The sequence below is a fragment of the Nicotiana tabacum genome, chromosome 7 (genome assembly GCF_000715075.1).
Source record: "Nicotiana tabacum cultivar K326 chromosome 7, ASM71507v2, whole genome shotgun sequence".
NCBI lineage: Eukaryota > Viridiplantae > Streptophyta > Magnoliopsida > Solanales > Solanaceae > Nicotiana > Nicotiana tabacum.
Genome location: NC_134086.1, coordinates 79,113,687 through 79,129,445, shown reverse-complemented (window position 1 = coordinate 79,129,445; position 15,759 = coordinate 79,113,687).

Below are 15,759 nucleotides of genomic sequence, written 5' to 3'. Positions count from 1 at the left end.
ATTCAGAGGAGGAGCACTGATGCACCGGTGAGGAGTTGTGAGCGACTGGCTGTAGTGGGCACGCGGAGAGGTAGAGGGCGACCTAAGAAGTATTGGGGAGAGGTGATCAGACAGGACATGGCGCGAGTTAGGATTACTAAGGACATGGCCCTTGACAGGGATTATGGAGGTCGAGCATTAAGGTTGTAGGTTAGGGGAAAGTTGTGAATATTTCTACAGCATAATAGAGTGAGACTAGCCAGTTAGGAGTTAGACTAAGAATGTCATTGGTCGTCTATTGATGCAGGGCTTTACCTGCTAGTTTTTACTATACCAGCCATCTATTTCGTATTTCGTATTCTGTATGTCATATCTCTTATATTGCTGTTATTTTATTATGCATTTTTATGGTACTAATATATCGTCTCCTGTGGCTTTTTTGAGCTGAGGGTCTCCGGGAAATAGCCTCTCTACCCTTCGGGGTAGGGGTAAGGTCTGCGTACATATTACCCTCCCTAGACCCCACTTGTGGGATTATACTGGGCGTCGTCGTTGTTGTTGTTGTTGATTGTAATCTATTTTGTTTAAGCATAAGATATGACGTATCCCCAAAGTTAACCGGAATAAGTATTGATAGTTTTATTTTGATTTTCAATGTGAGGGACATTGATGTAAGTATCTAGTTGCGAATTGAAACAAGTCATTAAGCATGAGATTTTGATTTTTAATAATGATAATAAATAAACTTAGTCATGTTTTCTAGACAATGTAGAATATCGTAATGAAAATGAATGACAATTTTCTACTTGAAGCTATCTACTAATCAAAGCATTCTTAGTTTTACATCTTCCTCCTCCATTAGCTTCTTATATCACATCTTTATTTTAAACATTTTTAACTCAAGCAAATTTATTTAATCTACTTTTGGTTCTTATTTGGTCGAATTTTAACATTTTTCTTATTTCCTTAACATTTAATGTAGTATTTATTTTTAGATAGAAGAACCCTCTTTAATTTTTTATTTCTAAATGAAATATATTAATTTTTGATAGTTGACTTGGCTCATGATGACTTTCATATTAAGACTCGTCTGTTAAATTTTAAACTTAATAACGAAAGTACTTTTTCCTCTATCTTAAGCTCTACCATAAATCATACTTTCTTTACCTATAGAAGGGGGATTGATTCTGGGGATTCTCTAACTAATTAAAGGGCTTCATGAAGGGAAAAAAGAAATGAGAAATGAAAGGGTGAATTGGTCAAATGGAAATTAAGTTGGTGGAGTTTCACTATGAGTCTTATCAATTTGTGGTTTTTGATGTCACTATAGGTTTGCAGCTGGTTTTAAAATTTCGTCGGCCAGGTAGGAGGGAATAATATTTTCGCCTAAATGGAAAATCAAAAACTAATTATTGCTAATATAGCAGGAGGTAATATCGATCATCCTTTATATAATGAGTTTATGGATTTTATATAATACAGAAAAAATGAAGGTACATCGTCTAATGTACCAACCTACTCCTCAATCATATCAAAGGATAGTAATGAGAATTTTGAAGTTTATAACCGAAAGTACCAAGGGGTTACAGGATCGCTTCCGAATGAGGCTCTGGAATGAATTACAAGAACTTCAGCCCTGACAAACTACCAATCTCTAGGTAAAACTTAAACTACGATGCTCATATATATATATATACAAAAGACTTACGAGATCAACTAGTAATATGTTAGAGGAGTATTTAGAAACTTAGCTGTCGTTTGATTAGGAAACAAGTTATTCCATAATTAATTATTTCGGGATTAGTTATTTTAGGATTAATTATATCATAATTCTATCCCAATCAAACATGGAATAACTCATCTCAAATTTAATCCCGAAAATAATTATCCATTATCTCTCGTACCAAATGAGCCCTTAAACTTCACAGGCGCCTCGTGTACTTTACCATGTCAATATTCCTCCCTTTTGGTCAAACCTATTCTAGTGAAAGAGTCATTTATTTTTTTTATAAATATTGGCCACCTTTGTTATGTGGCGCTTTCCAAATCTAAAGATAGGAGGGCACTTCTTCTCCCTCGATGCGAGAAAGAAATCAAAAACTCTTTTGTTTTATTTAGACTTTTTAAAAAATTATATTACATATTCTTTTTTACGAGATACTGAAATCTTTTTTAGTTCTTACGCATAAGACGTCAAATAATCCTTATACAGTTGCATATAGAGAAGATAAGCATGATTAAATAAGTCAGGTCACACGGATTTGCATATAGAGAAGATATATCCATGAATCAACTCATCAAGTAAGACAACACATAAAGAAGATATGCACAAAGACATGTATACATTCCGGACCTAGCATATAGATAAGATATGCAGAAAAATCATGTATACATCCAAGGAGTTTGCTAATAGAGAAGAGATACAAAGTCCTACCAAAGATCAATTTTCCATAAACCACGTCAACCAGAAATCCATCGGTGTCTCACAACTTGCATATATACTATCAAGAAAGAAACATGAGAGGGTGACCCTAGGGGGATGGATTTTTATCCACACGCTGCATGGACAACTCACGTGCCATAGCCACACGGACAACTCACATGTCATAATCATAACAACTGCACCGAAAAATCACGTGCCTTAATAACTCATCCCGCATGGATCGCTCACATGATGTCAATCCAGTCCATCAAACAGAAAGCATATACAAGTACATGTATACGAATAATGGATATCACATCACATCCTCATGGACTGAAGAAGATAGCATGCTAAGATGTATGCATGTGTGAGTATACAACTACAACTCAGATCAGGTACATACGCCATACGATAGTAAATATCATGCATAACAAGAAATCAACATCTACACATGATATCTAGCATGATTCACGGAGTTCAAATAGTCATACAAATATATAAAGCATGACCGCAAAAAGCACAATAAAAAAATCAAGGCATAGTACAACCTAAAGACTGTTGTAACGGCCCGATCAGTCGTTTTGAGCTTTAACATTTTGTTTAGTGGTTTGAGGTCTTGAGTGGCTTCATGTTGTGTATTATGACTTATTTTTATGGTTCAGTTCGATTTACGAATGTTCTGAAATTGATTTGGATGAGTGATTCTCATTTTAGAAGTTTAAGTTGGAAATATTTACCGAGGTTTGACTTTTATAAAAACGACTCTGGAATAGTATTTTGATGGCTCTGATAAGTTTGTATTGTGATTTTAGACTTGGACGGATGTCCTTAATTTAATTCAGAGACCCCTAGGCTGATTTGGCGTGTTTTGTAGAAAATTGGCAATTAGAAGGTTTAGAAATTCCTTAGGTTTGACTATGGTTTGGCTTTATGGCTATCATATTCGAATTTTGGTTTTGGGACTTGAAATAGGTCTGTTATTCTATTTGGATCTTTTACAAAGTTTGGCGTCATTTCGAGTTGATTTGATAGGAATAGGACGTGTGCTTGTGTTTTTAAAAGTTCTTAAGTTTCAATATAAATTTTCATGCATTTTGATATCCGATTCGCGATTCTAGATATTATTTTGGTGTTTTGATAGTGATAGCGAGTTCGTAAGATATTTTTAGACTTGTATGAATATTTGATTTGAAGCCCGAGGGCTAGGGTGAGTTTCGGACGCGTTCCGAAGAGTTTTATAGAAGGTTCATATTTGCTGGTGTTTCTTATCTCGCATTTGCGAGATAATGGCCGCATTTGTGATTATCGCTTTTGCGAACAAGTCACTGCATCTACGAAGAAGTTGGGGACTGGCAAGCTTCACATTTGCGAAGACAACCTCGCAAATGCGATGGTGGCCTAGGCTCCGGGGAGGTCACTTTTCGACCAACTGGCTGCTTTTGCGAAAGGCCAGTTTTCGCATTTGCGACATGTATTGTCGCATTTACGATGTGTGTAGAACTGTTCAAGCTTTGCTTTTGCGAAGTAATTTCCACTTTTGTGAGGAGATTTAACATCAAAACTTTGAGAATCAAAGTGAAATTTTGGGAAATTTTATCTATGTGTTGAAAAATAAAAATTTGGGTTTTGAGAGTCGAATTGGACTCGTATTTTGAAGTAAAACACATATATAGACTCGTGAGGTTATGGATAGTCAAGATCTACCCTTGGACACGAGTTTTGATAGGGCAAGTCCGGGGTTGACTTTTAGAGAATTGTATAAAGATCATAGCTTTACTATTGGAATTGGTTTCTCTTGCATTAGTTGATATTATTAAGTCGATTTTGTTTAGATTTGAGCCGAGCGGAGGTGAATTATAAAGGAAAAGTTATTTTTGAGTGTTGATTTAGCCTAGTTGAGGTAAGTATCTTGCATAACTTGGTGTGGGGGAACTCCCCCTTAGGATTGAATTTGATTGTACTATTTGCTTATGTGAAAGATGTGTACATAAAGTGACGAGTGTGTATACGACGTTATATGTGGAAATTGACCGATTTAGACTCTTAGGCTTCTTTCATGCATCTAATTGGAGTTGTCATATCATGTTATACTTTCCATCTTTAAGTTTACTCTTACATGTTATACTCGAAATTGTTTGTTCAAGCTCTATCCTTCATTGTCAAGCTTACTCATATATGCTTTTATTGTTATGCAACCTCTTTTATTATCGAGTTATTCTTAATTGAAGTTTCATTTCATGTTACCCTTTTTATTGTTGATTTATCCTTATTTGAAGTTGTTATTCCATGTTATCTCCTTCACTGCTGAGTCTATTCTTTAGTTTCATTGTGTTGATCTACTTACCGTACTCTTGTGTTATTCTTATTGTTATTGTGCTCAGTGATGTTGATCGTGGGCTATGTATTATTGTGGTATATTGTTGTTATGGAAATATTGTGGCATATGGTCACGTGTGTTGCGAGTTGTTATGTTGTGTTGTTGTGTGTTTGGAACATGTGGAATTTTTCAGAGGATTGCCGGGGTATTCGTACGTGAGTTATCCGTGCTATTGTTATTATTGATATTTGCACATACGGTAAGACAAGGCGGGCTATATATGTTGGGTTTGCACATGGGGAAAGACAAGGTGAGATAATTATTGATGCGCGTGTCACGAGACAAGGCTTGCATTTATTGTATTATTGCGCACGCGGTGAGACAAGGTTTGCTATGTCGGGGATGATTTGTGATGGCCTGGGGACATTGTTATTGATGATATTTGTGTGGTGGTGTGACCTTCTTGTGTGTGTCATACATACTACTGTTTTTGTTGTGTTATTTTCAATGTGCTACTTGGTGTCTCTAATTTACCTGTTAACTTGAGATGTGATAGTACACTTGCACAAGTATAAACCTTAACATGTCACCGATATCAATCCAGGAGGATGATTCTTGATGTTTATTGATCTTGTACATGTATTATTATATACTTGATTTCTGTGTGTGGATTGGACTGGTGACACATGCATGGTCCATGCAGATATGTGATATTGTCACTATTAGCACGTGAGTCATCCGTGCAGGTCTGAGGTATTATCGATATTGGCACGTGAGTTTTTCGTGTAGCACGTGAGTTTGTCTGTGCAATTGCGATTGATAATGTTGACATAAAGTGACATGTGATTATGATTTCGTGATCTGGGACTCGTGATTTGTGATTATGAGGTGTGTGCCTCAGGATGATTCTTGCGTAAACTTTGTGATAGAACAATGGATTATCTGGTTGTCATTTATTTCCTTAATTGGTATCATTGGCACTTGGAATGTGTTCTGATTACTTGTTGCGTTATCACATGTTACTTCTTGTGGCCACTCTGCGTTTCCATTTTCTATTGCTAGCATTATATTGTTATTCTTTCTATGGTTAGGTGTACATTGAAATTCGTTCCTCTGTTAGATTTATATTAACAATAGCACAGGTTGTTATGTATAGTAGGTGTCTTGACTTGAACCTCGTTACTACTCCACCGAGGTTAGTCTTGATACTTACTGGGTATCATTATGGTGTACTCATGCTACGCTTCTACACATCTTTTGTGTAGATCTAGGTGCCTTGGAGCATGTCGGTCACTAGTTAGTTGATTGTGAGTTGCGGCAGAGATTTCAAGGCATACCCGCCATTGCGTTTGCAGGCCCCGGAGTCACCTTTTGGAGTTTTACTTTGATACTGTTTATTTTCATTTCAAATAGTGATGTATTTCATATTTTTAGTTACTCTTAGAAGATCTTATGACTTCGTACTATCGGTTTTTGGATATTGTATATTTGATGATCATTTTTGGCTAAGTATGGTAGTTACTGGATTCTAGGTTAATGGTTAAATGATTTAGATCTGTTAATAATTCAGCATGTGTTAGACTTACCTAGTCTTAAATTAGGTGCCATCACGACATCCGAAGGTGAGAATTTTGGGTCATGATAACTATTCTAGTAATCAATCATACATAGCACCCGTATATATACTCGTCACCTCACATATATGTCGCTTCTCACACATTTCAAACAGAAAAATAAAGTCATATCCTAAGGGTTATTCCCTCAACAAGATTAGGCAAGATACTTACCTCAATTGGGCTAGTACATAGCTCCAAAATTGCATTTCTTGAGAAATCACCTCTAGCCGGCTCAAATCTAGCCAAACATCGTCCATGGAAGTCCACCAATACTATAGGAAATGATCTCAATCCATAAAACGCTGATCTCTGAAGAAATTTCCAAAAGTCAACAAAACTCAACCCGACCCGCGTGTCCGAAACTCGGAACCAATACCCAAATCTGACCCATAATCTGCCGACTCCAAATATATGATTAAATTCTAAAATCGAGTCCAAATCGGCACTCAAATCCCCAAAATACACTCTCTCAAAGTGTAGACAATATCCCTAAATTTTCTTTCAAAATTCCAAGTTTTATGTGTAGAAATCTATGGGTAATCAATATATAAAATCAAATCTAAGTGAAAATCACTTTCCTCCGAGGTAGTAGTGAAATTGCTCTTCAAAATATCCTTTTCTCAAAGTTTAGGGCTTAAAATATGAAACAATGGGTAAAATCCCGAAATAATATCTTAAATAAATCTGCTCCAAGGGTACCCTTCGCGAACGTGGAAAAAACCTCGTTTTCGTGAAGCACAAAGCTGCCTCTAACCAAAATTCTTCTTCACGAACGCGAAGACTAGCTCACGAATGTGATGACCAGCACACCCAACACATCGTGAATGCGTACGCTCCCCACGAATGCGACACACACAGCTCCAAGCTCCTAATCTCTCTACGCAAACGTGGTCCAACACATGGAAACACGAAGACCTTCATGCACAGACCCTTTGCGAGTGCGTTCCTTTATCATGAACACGATTCATAACTCCCTCCAGCTTACCTACCTATTTGCAAATGCTATACCTGGGTCGCGATCGCGATGCATTACCTTATACCGGCAAACCGGGATTACAAACATCCGAAATGGTTCTAAATCATTTCGAAAGTCACCCAAGCCCCTTGATACTCCAACCAATCATGCCAATAAGTCCATATACATTATCCAAACTTATCCAACTACTCGAAACATCATAAATGACATAAAAACTATGCATCGAATATCAAATTCTTTCTTAAATTTTCAAACCTTCAAACTTTGCCGAATGCGCCCGAATCACACTTAGACATTCCGGATCACAATCAAACTTTGTACACAAGTTCCAATTAATCAAACAAACATCTACAAGATCTTATAACTACAATAGGAGTATGATAAAACCGAAGTCAACTCCCGGACAAACCTGTGAATTTTTTCAATTCTTCAAACTGCCAACTTTTGACAAATAGAGCCAAAATCTTCTAAGAATATCCAAATTCAAATACAAAAATACTCCCAAGTCCAAAATCACTATATGAACCAATTGAGATCATCAAATCACCTATCCAAGATCGTTTACTCAAAAATCAAACATTAGTCAACTCTTCCAACTTAAAGCTTCCAAATTTAGAATCACTCTATCAAACCAATCCCGAACCACTTAAAAATCAAAATCAACCCTGCATGCAAGTCAAAATATACCATATGAAGCCACTCTAAGTCTCAAATCACAATAGAAAATGCTAGAACTCAAAATGACCAATCAGGTTATTTTAACCTTACTAAGAAAAAACCTTGTGGGAAAAAATCTTTGTGAAGGAAAAAGAGTATACATATCTTGTAATACATATTGATTTCTGCCTCTTTAAAAATTTTGCTAGGGAAAAAGAGTACATCACATATTTTACTCCCCCTGATAAGAACATCACTTATCTCAGAGACGATGAATTCCAATCTTTTATAACAACTTCTGAAATGTTGAGATCAACAATTCCTTAGTGAACTATTCTACTAAATTATCACTTGAATAAATTTGTTTAACATCCATTTTATCATTCTGTTAAAGATCGTGTCTGAAAAAGAACATTGGTGAAATGCGCTATTTTTTGTCTCCTTCGATATATCCTTCTTTAAATTGAGCCATGCAAGCAATATTATCTTCAATATTAATGAAAACTTCTTTTCAAAGAAAAGTCGCAATCTCTTGCGTGTTGAGTCACTTACTTTGTTTGTTGCTAATATCTTGGCATGACTTGAATTGGTATCAATACTTTACTCATAATATGGCAGTATCCTCATATGCAAATAGATTATTTGAAGAACGAACTTTGGTAATTCTATTTCAATATCTCCACATTGGAGTAAAACTATATTCCACTAGCATATTGTTATACTCATGGTTCTAGCAAGATACATAAGTGCACTAACTGCACTAAGACACAAAACAAATCATATATATCATGATTGCTTTAATCCATACAAGGATTTGCTGAAGCTTTATTTAGTAAATTTTTTGGGAACTTTTATATGCATCAGAATTATTTAAATCCTTCAAGGGTTTTCGTTATATGCATATCAAGCTTTTCATGTATCTCCAAACTAAAATCTGAAAGTAATTGCATCCACCATAGGAGAACATGTGTTCATGTAACCAATGCCAGAATATTTAGGAAAAAATGTGTGCCACAAGTCATCTTTATGTCTATCGACTGTATTTTTCATTTCAGTTTTTGCACAAGAATTCATATGTACCCCACTGGCTTTATGCTTTCAGGTGGTGGGACTATCCGTCCAAAATTTCACATTTTCCAAGTGAAGTCAATCTTAATTACGTATTTTTTATTTGGCCAATCATTTATATTTTCACATTCTATGACAAATTTGAGCTCAATATCCTCGCTAACATTTATAATATTGAGCGCTACATTATATCAATGATATCGTCGATAATCATTTTACATATGTTCCACCATTACCCAATACAAACATAACTTATGAAGATTTCATTATCTCATTATTTTTAGGTACCTGAGCCTTTCCTCATGATGCTCCCCTGGAGCGCTTTCATCCTTATTATGACTATCTTGATAACTTACTCCTTTCCTTTTTCATGAATTTTTATCTTTGGAACTGATTGGTCTATCATGCTTCAGGCATGTCGTAGACTTTGTCCTTTATGGACTTTGATTATATTTGGAGCATTTGCAGTTGGAATGTAATATTTAGTTTTGGTTCAGCAAATGTGTCTAGCAATATTTCATGCATTTTTTAGCTGCCTATTTTCTCCCCTTAATGTTAGGATCACTAACATATATCTCCAAACTTCTTTGGAATTCATTTTTTGTGTGTTTTGGTGGAATAATTGAAGCATAGTCCGCATATCCAAACTTTTAGATGGGAATTATTTGGTTCCTTACTCTAAACTAATCATATAGGGGAACTTATTCTAACTTGTTAGCTTGATGCGTACAAGTGCTGCTACATGTTAAATAACATATCTCATACAAAATTTCTTTCTGAGAGTTTTGTTACCATAACCAACGGTGTAGCTATTTCATCTAAACCAACTTGGATTCTAACTTGCACGTGCATACACCTTAAGATGTCACTTATATCCTTGTATATCTGCTTTCTGTGTGATATGGACTAGACTTGTAGCTTGTGACCACACTGTGCGGATTGTTGTATTGAGCATGTGACCACGTCAGACTGATTGTTATATTAAGCTTGTGACCAAACCATGCAGATTATTATATTGAGCATGTGACCAATGCGGGCGGATTGTGATATTGAGTCTGTGGCTACACCGGGCAGATTATAATATTGGGCATATGACACGCCGAGCGGATTATGATATTGAGCATGTGACCATGCCGAGCAGATTATAATAGCACGCGAGTTGTTCGTGATATGTGTGGATATGGATTCATCCCCCCAGGGTCACTCTCTCATGTTTCTTCTTGATGGTGTACACACGAATAGTGAGAAACTGACGGATTTCTTGTTGACGTGGGATCTAGGAGAGCTGATCATTGGTTTGGTTCAGTTACTGAAATTCTGATGCGGGCCTTAGTGCCATGATATGATTTCTATTTGGATCAAGTTGCATGCCACAATAGATTATTTGATTTGGCTATTGTAATTCATCTTTACTTGTAATTTTCCTTGGTTGAATACCTGATTTATTTGCATATCTTCTTTATATGCTGGATTGTTGACTGAGCAGAGTATGTTAAGTTATTATATGGACCAAGGTGTGTTTTATCTGTGACTCATGACTTGATCATATTATTGTTCTGTATTTATTAGATTTATAAACTGTACATGTGATTAGCGAGTACCATTTATAATTATTATCACTATTATCTTGCCAAGGTTAGTTATGATATTTGCTAAGTATATGGGGTCGGTTGTACTCATATTACACTTCTACACATTGCGTGCAGATATTGGAGATAAGATGATGTGGATGACGGGAGCTGGCATTGAAGATGTACATGTTTTCTGGATATAGCTACCATTTGTCCTTGGTAGTTTTAAATTCAAATTCTTTTTATGTACATTTCAAACAAATGTCGTATTTATTTTCATACTAGCTTTGTAAATATAAGTCTTAGTGGCTCATGACTTGTACTACCAATCATTGGGTAATAGTATGGAAACTCAGTTATTTCACTTATTAATCTATTATTATTATTATTTTTATCAGAGTTGTGTTGACTATTATATGGATTACCTAACGGGTTGGTTTAGGTGCCATCATGACTAGGTGAATTTTGGGTCGTGACAAATTAGTATCAGAGTCCTAGGTTCAAAAGTTCTGCAAGTCATGAGAAAGTATCTAGTAGAGTCTTGCGGATTGGTATGATGACGTTCATACCTATTTTTGAGAGGCTACAGGGAATCTAGGAAAATTCTCATCTTTCTTTCTTATCGTGTTGCTTTGATTCAACTTGAAATGTATATCTTTGATTTCCTTCCATCCACTCGTACGGTATATTGAGCACTCGATATTAGCTTTGCATCGACGGCTTATGATGTCAGGGAAAATGTGCGAGATATGTTCTTTGTGTTGTAGAGTTAGGACAGTCTGGAGGACTTGAGGCCAGGTTCTTACCACAGCTTGGGCTCGGTGATTTCAGTTGTGTAAGTATGTGCTTTCAGACTTATATGTTCAGTAGTGTTTCCAGGAGTGGAATTGATGGCTTAGTGAATGGTTGGATAGCTATATGATGAGTATTATATGACTATGAGATGTGCTTAGATAGTTGGGATGTAAGGAGAATAATTTTGCTTTGGATGAGAAAGGACTATGGATGCTTGATTTCTGTCTTGATGTGTTATATAGTCTCGAATTATAAGCGCGTTGAGAGATATTTCATGTTGTTCATTTGTGGAATGAAAAAGATTCTTATGTCTTGTTGATGAGTTTAGACTCAGAAGATTAAGTGACCAAGATGGGGTCATAGAGAGATGTCAGTTTGAGGCTAAGTAGGTGGGTTATCACCTATGGGGTGGTCTACGGATGTGTGATCTTTATGATGATCTTGTGGAGAGTTTTCTTTCTACCAGTAGATTTCATGTGTTGCAATTTGAGTTTGGGTTACTCGAGGAAGTTCACAAGACTGTCACGAGGATGTATATGTTCTTAGAAGATGGTTTGAGGTATTTTATGGTTAGTGATACATGATTTTATAAAGGATTTAGTTGACTTATAGTGCAAGATCATGGCAGTTATGGAGTACAGGTATTGTGGGTTATTAGATGTTATGTTAAATGGCTTCGAGAAAAGTGAGGGAGGATCCTATTGACAATCAGACTGTATGGTCAAGTGTTATATTAATCTTTGGTATGAGGCATACTTGTGGAATAGTTATTAGTTGAAGATGTTGGTTTCGAGGATTACTAGAGCAAGGAAATTGCTGGATGTGTGAGGTGTTATAATTTATGGATATATGGAAATCTTGGGATGATCCGGGTTTGTTATTCATGATGGATGTAGTGTGCAAGGAGAGAGAATTTACTCGGTTGCTTGAAGGTGGGGTTACTTCTTTAGATGTTTGTGTTTTAATGGAGCACAAGTTATTCGGCTCATTTGGACGGTACATTGGAGATTAGAGAAGATTGGATGACTCTCAAGAAGGTTCCAGTGAGTTCAAGCTTCATATATGGTATTTGAGGATTTTTCGGATTTCTTTATGGCTAAGATCTGAGATTTGCATTGTACGGTGTCAGGACTTACAGTATTTCTGTATCATTATGGATCCTACATTTCAGTATCAGAGAGATTGAGGAAACAATTTCAGATTTATGGAAGGTCTCTTCAAAGTAGACATTTCGGTTGTGGTACTATTGGGTGCTTAAGAGGGAATATATTAGCTTATGGGCCTTAAGACGATGTGATTTTATGCTAGGATCTCTTGTGGTGAGCTTTGGGTTAAGTATCATAGTGTACTGGCAAGGAGAAATGTTAACTTGAAGGCATTCGAGAAGAACTCAAAGGAATAAGACAATTTGGCAGTGGGTTGGATCATCATGGTAGTAGAAATGATCGGTTCTTTTGGTGTGGCGAGGCTTTGTAGGTATTTTGTGGCAATAGTCTTGGGTTGATTGATTTGCATAACATTTTTGAGTTAGAGAGATTCAGTTCTAATGGCTTGATTATGTGCCAATGGGATTTGAAGAGTTCTCGATAGTTTTGAGTACGGCTTGGGACGAATGTTTTTGATAAGTATAAGGAGTACGTTGCGTGTTATGATCTTCTCCTAGATAGGGTAAATTGGAAGGTTTCTAGCTGATGAAATATGTATCCTACTTATGATTCAGAGTTGATAATGGAGTTTTTGTGTTTTCATGATAGATGCGGTGCGACGTGTAGGATCGTGATTTGCATGTACAAGTTTGCGGTTTCGTTTCAAAAGGAAGGTCATGAGTCTCAGACAGCATGGATGGTTTCAGATTTTTAGAAGAAAAATGGAACTATCTGTTATCGCCGAGAAAGGTGCGTATTTCAAAAGGCACATTGTGTTTTGACTTGCGGAAGCTTGACTAGTATTACGATAAATGCTTGGTTGATTGACTACTGATGTTAGGATTTTGCTATGTGGTACAGAAGAATTATGAAAGTATTTTTCGTGAGATGATTGTCTATGGGGGATGTGTTAGTAATTTGAGTGGTGGAGTTGGGATGAGACATGGAGATTTTTGTATTCTAGTGATTTGAAGACTAGGAGGGTTCTCAAGGCAGGTTGTTCCTGGGTTGCGGATGGTGAAGGTATGTTAAGAGGTTTACGACAAGTTATATGTATTATGGATAGGTTATTATGAACTTTTCGGAGGTTATCTACCTATTTCTGGAGGATCAAAATCGATTTCGAGGCCACTGGTAGGCCTTGTGAGATCAATATGTATTCGGATTGGATTTGTTTACTCAACATAGTTATGGTTCGGGTGTGTGTCATCAATTAGAGTTGATCTTATTTGTGTTCTAATATGTTCCATGTGATACTCTCCTATGCTACGATGGATTGTGAGACTGTTGACTATTTATGCACGTGATACAGTTATGTTTGGGCCTTATGTTAGAATTCGAGCGAGATGGCTCTTAGGGTGTGTAACAAACCGATCGGTCATTTTGAGCTTTTTCACTTCGCTCTCTAGTTATCAGGCATGACTAGCCCCGTGTGATGTATTATGACTTATGTAAATCGTCGGTTTTGGTTTTCAGGGTAATCAGAATAGATTTGGAAGAACAATTCTCAGTTTAAAGCTTAACATTTGAAAGGTTTGACCAAGTTTTGACTTTTTAGTATTCAATCTCGGATTTGGATTTTTATGATTTTTTAGCTCCGTTAGGTAATTTTGGACTTCGGAGCGCGTCCGGAATATATTTTGGAGGTCCGTGGTAGATTTAGGCTTGAATTGGTGAAATTGGAAATTTGGCATTTTTCGGTCGGTAGTGGAAATTTTGATTTCGGGGTCGGAATGGAATTCCAAAATTTGGAATAGGTCCGTTGTGGCATTTGTGACGTGTGTGCAAAATTTCAGGTCATTCGGACGAGGTTTGATAGACTTTTTGATCGAATTCGAAATTCAGAAATTTTGGAATTCTTAGGCTTGAATCCGAGGGTGATTCGATGATTTTGATATTGTTTTGAGTGTTCCGAAGGTTGGAACAAGCTTGAATGATGTTATGGGATGTGTTGGCATGTTTAGTTGAGGTTCCGAGGGCCTCAGATGAGTTTCGAGGTGGTTTCGGACCATTTCTAGTTGCTGGTTTTTGGCTTCAGGGGTGTACAGTGCGTTAGCATAGATCTGACCACGTTAGCATAGAGAAAATTTGGAAAAATGGAGTTGAGCTATGCGATCGCGTAAGTCTTCCCGGGATCGCATAGAGTAAAATCTCTGCTGCACTGACCCGACTTTGGAAAATTATATCTCACAATCTATAAGGAATTTGAAGATGATCCAAAAATAAAGTTGTAGCCCTTGATGTCTAGTTTTCAGATAAACCAATTGTAATTTGGAGTTTTGTACAAAAAGTTATGACCATTATACTAGAGGCTGTCCGAAAGAGTTGGAGAAGGCTGTTGGAAAAATTTGCTCTACGCGATCGCGGGGGAATGGCCGTGATCGCATAGGGTAAAAGAAGGGCTGGAAAATTTTGTGCTTTGCTATCACATTAGTTTGTTCGCGATAACATAGGGTAAATATCTGGGCAGATTATAAAGTACTCTATTTCGAGGATTTCGGCCATTTTTGTATTTTTGGAGCTATGGAGCTTGGATTGAGGCGATTTTTGAAGGGATTTTCAGAGGATTGATTGGGGTAAGTGGTCTTCACTCAAATTTGGTTAAATCTCATAATTATGTCTTGATTCATATCATTTAATTTGGGAATTGGAGTGAAAATTGGAAAATATGGAGGAAGGTTTGGAGAGTTGATTTTGGGGATTTGGATGGTCATTTGATGTCGGATTTTGGTGAATTTGATATGGGTAGACTCGTGAGCGAATGAGTTTTCCAGTTTTGTGATTTTTATCGGATTTCGAGACGTGGGCCAGGGGCCGGGTTTGAGCCAATTTCGGGATTTTTGAGTTAATTTGATTATTTTTGCTTGGGCTTTGTTCCTTTAGCATATATTGATGATAATATACTGATTTTGGTTAGATTTGGAGCATTTGTAGGCTGATTCGAGAGGTAAAGGCATCACATGCTATAGGTTGGACCAATTTGAGGTAAGTAATGATTGTAAATGTTGTCCTAAGGGTATGAAACCCCGGATTTCACATCGTTGTGCTACTTTGAGGTGACACACATGCTAGATGACAAGCATGGGGTCGTGCACTGTTGGGGATTGTGACTTGGTCTGTCTCGTACGACTATTAAGTCGCGTATTTGATTGAAAACTATTTGATACCATTGTGTTTTGGAAAGTATTACCATGTTTTGGGTTGAATGCCATA